Source organism: Colobus angolensis, unplaced genomic scaffold (genome assembly GCF_000951035.1).
Source record: "Colobus angolensis palliatus isolate OR3802 unplaced genomic scaffold, Cang.pa_1.0 Scaffold115, whole genome shotgun sequence".
Taxonomy (NCBI): Eukaryota; Metazoa; Chordata; class Mammalia; order Primates; family Cercopithecidae; genus Colobus; species Colobus angolensis.
In genome coordinates, this window is record NW_012112586.1 from 2125022 (window position 1) to 2132978 (window position 7957).

Consider the following 7957-nt stretch of genomic DNA (forward strand, 5'->3'; position numbering starts at 1 on the left):
GTTGACTTTATTTTCTTCTTTTAATGTCTCCCTAACGGACCTGTTCATCTCCGCTGTTCATTTGCCATTTCTTTTCCTGCAAAGGTAAACTGTCACTCACAGGCTCATTACCCGTGCTTGCTATTCTGGGCTTACTCTGTGGGGGTGTCCCGGAGTTCAGGATCATTCACAGAGGTCGGGGGCATGCATCAGGGCTAAATGGGGCTATTGACATTAGTTTCCAGGGAGGCTGAAAGACACCCATGGTGACCACTGAGCACTCCAGGAAAAGACTGAGCCCAACATTCTATCACAAGAGATGGGAGCTAAGTGACAGCTGGTCCTCTGCGGCCTGTCCTGCAAACGTGGGGTCCATGCTTCCTTTCTCCCCACACTGAGTACGGGGCAGGTGCAATGCTGTGGGGGCTACCACTCTGTCACCTCACAGTCAAGCATGTGTTTAAAGCTCAGCAGAGAAGGGGCCTGGGTCCAAGCTCAGGCAGGGAGAGCTTGTCTCTCATGGGAGGTGGCGGGGAGCGGGGGTCTCAGTGTCAAGGCAGTGAGACATCTTGGTCCTTACGATATGGTCCTGAACAGAGTGGAGGAGCCAAATTGCCTTCTCTCTGGGCCTCCACTGCTCTCCCTGTAAAGTACAGGCCCTGGAAGAATCATCTATGCATTCAGCAAATGTCTAGCAGCATCATGCTGAGTACCATCATAAAAATGACTCTGTTCCTCATCTGCATGGATTTTATAGTCTAGGCAGGAAATCCTGCATTTAACAAATAATCATAGAAACAAATAAATCATTATAACTTGTGATAAGTTCTGGGAAGAAAAAAAGACAGGTCGCTCGAGACCATATCAAATGAAGGATGGGGTGGAGAAGCAGTGGATGTACATCCCAGACCTCGAAGTGTGAGCTGAGACCTACAGGGCGAGTAGAAACAAGCCAAGCAAAGAATGGAGGGGAGAGGCCGTCTCCAGTCACAGGAAGGGCATGTGCAGGGGCCCCAAAGCTGGAGAAAGCCAGGGGCCGGGAGAGGAGAGAGGTGAAGAGACGGTTTCAGAAAAAGGCAGGATGCTGGCCACGAGGAGCTTCTGAGCAGAAGGACACTCGTATGGGGGTGCCTGGGGCCTCCCCACTAGTGCTGTGGACAAGGGATAAATAGAAAGGGGGCCCCTATGGTCCCAGAACTGACATGAATTGTATTGTAGGTAACCGAGTGCATGTGAGTGTGCGAGAGTGTAACTGGCCTTGAGAACTATGTTTCAACGGCACTGCAGGCTCCACCCACATCACCCTGCTCAGAAGGTGTGGCTGCTCCCAGAGAGAGCCACGACGACCCTTCGTGCACCCTCAGAAAGGGTCCCTGTGTCCACCTCTCAGGGCAGCCCGGGGCAGCAGGACCCTTGCAGGGTCTGGTCAGCTGGTGAGACTGCCGTCCTTCCTTGGGCCTGTGGTCCATGAGGACTGTGGGCAGCTGAGCGACCCCAACCCCTCCATCGGCAGGGACAGCCTGGTCAGGAGCGGTGGGAGCTGGGGCCCTTCATTGTGGTCTTGTGCTCCCACGTGACCCCCCTCTCCCCCAAGCGGCCTCAAAGGGGACAGGCAACATCACAGCTTGACGGTGCTTTCAAGAAGGCGGGAGGATGTGCTGGTGGCTGGAAGATGAGGGTTTTCCTGAACACAGGCCTGGGATGGGGTAGCTCGGGTCTCAGGCGTCCTTGTGGCTGGTCTCTGAGCTCCAGGTCCCAGCCTGTCTCTTTTCCCTCCTGCTGGCCGGGTCTCGGGGGTCACTGTGGCTGGTCTCTGAGCTCCAGGTCCCAGCCTGTCTCCTTTCCCTCCTGCTGGCCGCCAGCTACAATTTTCTCGGGTGTCTGAGTCTGTGCACTTGAGGTGACCACAGGACCCTCGAGGTTACTTTGCTTTCCTCCTCCACCCGGTTTAGGGAGGAAGAGGTCTTCCAGCTGTTGCCCACGCTGATCAGTGTCACTTTCACAAACATTTCAACATAAGACTTTTAAAGACACAGAGGCGGTTCCCAGGTATCTTCAAAAGACGTTGCCCACATTGTATTTTCTCTTTGCAATGATTCACTGTAGAATGCCTGAAAACAGAAATGATTAGAGAGGAAATAAAAATTACAAGTCCTGCACACATATACATATATGTAAAATAAAAGATAATACCATAGACACAATGATAATACCAACTTTTTCCTTTCAAAATTACTTTTAATTATGGTAAAATACACATAACATACAATTCACCATCTTAACATTTTTAAAATCTTTTCATTGAGGAATCATTGACATACAAAAAGCTGTCCATATTTAATGTGTGCAACTGGATGGGTCTGGAGATGAGTGTACACTCACAAAACCACCACCACCGCCGAGGCCTTAAACACACAAAACCACCACCACCGCCCAGGCCTTAAACACATTGTCTAAAGAACAAAACCGCCGCCACCATCAATGCCATAAACACACAAAACCACGCCACCACTGAGGCCTTAAACACCCTCTAAACAGTTCCTCACACCCTCTGTGTTTATTGGTTTTTTTCTGAGGGTGATAAGAACATTTCACATAAGATCTACCCTCTTAGCCCACAACAGGACTTGGAGACAAGGCTCCACGCCTGCAGCAGACCTCGGGGCATATTCGTCTTGTGAGATGGTTTGGATCCACGTCCCCGCCCAAACCTCATGTTGAGCTGTGACCCCAGTGCTGGAGGCGGGGCGTGTTTGGGGGGAAGTGTTTGGGTCAGGGGGGTAGACCCCTTATGGCTTGGTGCTGTCTTTGTGATGGTGAATGAGTTTGCAAAAGATCAGGTCCTTTAAAAGCGTGTGGCACTCCCCACCCCCACCTGCTGGCTCCCGTTCTCCCCATGATGTGCCTGCTCCTGCTTCACCTTCTGCCGTGAGTCAAAGCTCCCTGAGGCCTCCCCAGAAGCACAGTCGTGAGTCAAAGCTCCCTGAGGCTTCCCCAGAAGCAGAAGTCGCAATGCTTCCTGTGCAGCCTGCAGAACCAGGAGCCTATTAAAGCTCTTTTCTTAGAAGTTACCCAGTCTCAGGTGTTTCTTTTTAGCAACGCAAGAAGGGACCAATACATATTGTATGAGCGAAACATGACGCCCTTGAACTCACAGCTCCCCATCCCCCTCCCCCAGGCCCTGGTACCCCCAAGCTCCTCTCTGCTTCCACGAGCCTATTTCAGATGCCTCATATAAGGGCATTGTGTGACATTGTCCTTCTGTGGCTGGCTCATTTCGCCCAGCACAGCGTCCTCCATGCCCACCCATGCTGTCTTAAGTGGCAGGGCTTCCTTGCTTTCAGGCTGAATAATGCTCCACTGTGCGGACATCCCGCATTTCCAATATCCACTCACTGTCAGTTCCCACTGGCTGCTCCCGCCTCTTGGCTGTTGTGGTTGTTGCCATGTCCTCCTGCTGGGCGAGCCCATGCTGGGAGCACGGCCAGCATGCAGGTGGGGGAAGGAGCTGCATGGCCTGGTGGCTCCTCCTGTCCACTCACTCTGCTCTGCTGGGTGCCTGTGCTCAGCCCTCAGCGTCCCAGCTTCAATGCAGACTCAGAAGCAACATCTGAGGCAGTGACGTGGAGTGAGATGCTTTGGGGGCATCAAGGGGGCCAGGCAGTGGGGATGAGAAATGGTTCTTCCAGGGATTCCCAGTTGCCCGGCAGTGATGCTTCCCCATCAGTACCCTTCTGTCCTTGTCCCAGTTCTCCAGGGACCACCGAGTCTGCACTTGTTCTGTCCTCACACCACCCCCAGCTCAGAGCCTGAAGGGCAGAGGGCAGTGCTAACTTCCTAAAGCACTGGGGGGCAGAGGGCCGGATGTCAATGTGAGGGTTTGCAGCCCCTGTGACTACCAGCAAATATCATTTCTCTCAAAGTCACCTGCACATACCTGGCTACTCGCTGCACAGCTCCTGGAGGGGCCTCCAGGCCTCCCCACTACCCCAACACACAGAGGATACACAGGGGCAAGCTGGATGCATTGATGCACTTGGAATGTCGTAGTCCCCAGAGGAGGCTCACAAGGTGCCCAGCGGCGGCTGAAGCAGAGCCTTGAGCAAGGGCACGCCTGTTCTGACATCACCCCGTCCCTGCTGCAGGGAGAGGTGGCACACTCTCCCACCCACACCGCCTGGGTTCACTGTGTTAGGGGAGGGTGGTGGCAGGGATCATAGGTTTGATATCCGGAAGTCATGGGGGCTGGAGACAACCCAGGTCTGGGTCAACTTGGGAGAAATCAGAGGGAGACCTAGGGTTGCCAGATTGGGAAATAAGAAAGGAAGGATGTGCAGTTAAATGTCCATTTCTGCTCAAATATGCATGTGTGCATGGACATAGATATCTGTGTATACACAGGTTTGCATGAGCGGTGGCCATGGGGACCTTTCTGTGACGCCTGGGTGACACAGGCTGCCTTTGTTTTGCTGGGCCCCTGGGTGCCTCGCGGAGGGTCATCCCCTCTCACCAGCTGTCCTACACCCCAGAGGACCTCCCTGCCCCTCCCGAGTGGCCCGTGTTCACAGGCTCTCACAGATTTTTTTCAAGAGGAGCTCATGGTTACTTATTTCTAACGTTCCATTTTGCTTGGAAAAGTTCGAGCCAGTCTGAATTTTCCTGTAAATTCAGGAAATTCACCAGTCCTGAAAAATGACTTGTTTTTCTGTTGCTATTGTTGTCCAAAACCACTTCTCTCTGAAGTTTAGTGCAATGAGAAAGTACCCTGGGGTTGATAAATCCGTACTGAGTTTACCTGGAATATCTTACATCTTTGGATTTCAACCCTTCTTAGATTTCGTGAGGCGTGGCATCGTGAGGCGTGGTCTCTGGTGGGCCTGCTGGGTGAATTGTTGGGTGTCAGTGGCCAAAACAAACAGGCCCAGTGGAGGGGCGGGGGTCAGTGGGGAAGGACCAGGAAAGTTCTCTTCATCGTATCTCTGGATACTTTTCCATTTCACTTTTCCCTTCTCTGCAGAAACAAACTACGCGTACACCTTACCTCTTTGTGCTTTCTTTTCTTTTCTTTTCTTTTTTTTTTTTTTTTTTGAGAGACAGAGTCTCGTTCTGTCACTCAGGCTGGAGCACAGTGGCACGATCTCGGCTCACTGCCACCTCTACCTCCCGGGTTTGATCAATTCTCCTGCCTCAGCCTCCCGAGTATCTGGGATTACAGGCACGTGCCACCACCCCCGGCTAATTTTTGTATTTTTAGTAGAGATGGGCTTTTGCTCTGTTGGCCAGGCTGGTCTTGAACTCCTGACCTCAGGTGATCTGCCCGCCTTGGCCTCCCAAAGTGCTGGGATCATAGGTGTGAACCACCACGCCTGGCCCTGTTTGTGCTTTCATATGAATTGTTTTCTCCTTAATTCTTCTTGAAATTATTTCTTTCCGTTTATTTTGCAAACGTATCCTCCTTGTTGCTGCTCTGTGTTCATCCGTGCCCTTTGTCCTCCTTTCTGTGATGACGATCTCCACTGCTGTGATGCTTGACTTTTTTCCTTCCGCCTTTTTCTTGAGCGCCGCCTCCTCGGTTTTCATCGCCTGTTGTTGTCTTCTGACGTCTTCCTCGAGCCTGTGCCTCCGCCACAAGTTTCTGATCCACGGAGGCCACCAGTAACATCCGGTTCTTTGAACCCGTGGAGGACTGTGGGGCACGGGCTCCTCTGCTTCGCAGCCACGCCGTCCCGCCCTGTGTCCTTCACCCGCCGTTTGTCGATTGCTGCCTCCCTCCCTCCAGCGGTCAGCTGTCCCTCTCTCTTCCTCCCTCTCCACGTGTACAGCTTGGACTTTAACCTTCTTTTGCTCTCAAAGACCTGAAACGCGGGGTTCCTAGAGGGCCCTCTTCAGAGCCACTCTTACAGCCAGCCAGTTGCAAAGGGGCAGATCCCAGGCCATCTTCCACAGCCCGCTGCCTGCTACTCTCTGCAGCTCAAATTTCAGGGGCTCCTGCAGCCGAGACACGGATCCCTACTTTATGCCAAGCATAGGGCCGTGGGGTTCCCTCATGTGACTGTGAGGTTCGCTGGAGACTGTGGGCCTGCCAAAGCGGGCTCTGCCCTGCCTGGTGCCCATCCTGTCTCCGATCCACCCACACGCTGCATCCTGGATCCGCACCTCCCACACCTGTGGATTTCAACATCCAATGCTGTTTCTCCATGTTCCCTCTCACAGGCTCAGTTCCTCATGGACCTGAGACCTTCCCACCCAGCATCTCCCGAGACACCACCGGTGGCGTTCAGCCTTTTACCACTCCTTTCCACCACTCGACTTCTTGCCAGCTGGTGTCCAGTTACATTTTGGCAAAGGTGGTCCCCGGGAGGGCCTGGAGAGAGGGAAGACATGGAAGCCCTCCCTGCTCTCTGCAGTGGCATCGTGAGGCGTGGTCTCTGGTGGGCCTGCTGGGTGAATTGTTGGGTGTCAGTGGCCAAAACAAACAGGCCCAGTGGAGGGGCGGGGGTCAGTGGGGAAGGACCTGGCCACTGCTCCTTTCCTCATTCCAGAGCAGGCTGCGGCCAGGTCCCTGGATGAAGGGGCCTTCAGATTGCAGATCTGAACAGAAGGGCTGCTGGATGATGGTTGAAGCCACGAGAATATGCCTGGAAAAGATAAAGGGCCAGGGCAGGGCCTGAATTAGGGCCAGGGCCGAGCCTGAATTAGGGCCAGGGCAGGGCTTGAATTAGGGCCGGGGCTGAGCCTGAATTAGGGCCAGGGCTGAGACTGAATTGCCGAAGAGAAGAGGGGAAATCACGAAAGGAAACGAAGGAGGACGGAGCCCGGGCTGGTGGAATACCCACCTCCATTTTGGGTCTCAGGAAGGGCAAGCCAGAGTCCCTTCTCGGAGGAGTGATAGGTCACAGCGACTCAGGCCTGATCCTGCTTCGTACCTAGAATAACAGAAGATCTGCTTCAGAAACCTCAAGCTCCGAAGACGCCTTCAGACCCACGAGGATGGAGTGTGAAATTCCATGAATATCGAGTCTATTTTCTGGACCCCAGAGGTGAGCATGGGCTGACAGAGAATGCGTCATTCACGAATCTCCCAGGATAGTGAGGGTGGGAGACACACGCGTGTGCCCTCTGACCCCCAGAGGGCCTCACCAGGAGGTTTTTTTATGGTTCTGGAAAGATGTGCATCTTCCTTTCTGTCGAGCTCATTCTGAACCACAATCCCGGCATCCACATGGCAGACGCTTCCTGGGCACTCTTTAAGAGTCACAGGATGCTTGGGTCACTCAGGACACAGCAAGCTGCGGCTGCAGAGCTTGAAAAGATTTATTGTAAAAGCCCAAGAGGACAAATACAGCATCTTGCACATTACTCCATACTTAAAAATATTTGGATTAATTATACAAAAAATTTGCATTCAAAAGCTTTTATGTAAATAGGAGTTAAAAATTGCAGAGTGTGTAGGAGAAGAGTGTCTCCCCTCAAGCATCTCCAGGGGAGCAGAGCCTCTGGGCTCCGCCTGGTCTGGCTGGCACTGGTCGGCGGTCACTCTGACGAGTGACGGGTGTCGAGCTGGCGAGTGTCAGACTGACATGGGTCAGAGGCCCATGCCCCCTGTGAAGCAAAGCTGGAGGTAGTCCCCACCCCAACCCCTGGCCAGAGACTGTGGGCACTCGGCTGCCTTTAGAGGTGGGGTCCGATGCCCGCCATGTGGACTCTTCTCAGATGGTGACCATGCCGGGTGCACCCGGGTCTCTGTCCCGTCTCCTACGCTGCTGGCTTTGTGCAGAAACCATAGTTCCTGGGCTCCTGGGTCAGCGCCGGGCCCAGACCCCGAGAAACCGTTCTCATACCCCTCCCAGCCCCATCACAGCTGCTCAGCCTTCACCAGACTCATTCTCCTCCTGCCATGGGGGCGGCGCCAGGCCACTATTCCTCTTGGACAGGGTTCCTGTCTTACCATGCGGAGATGCCAGGACCAATGAGATAA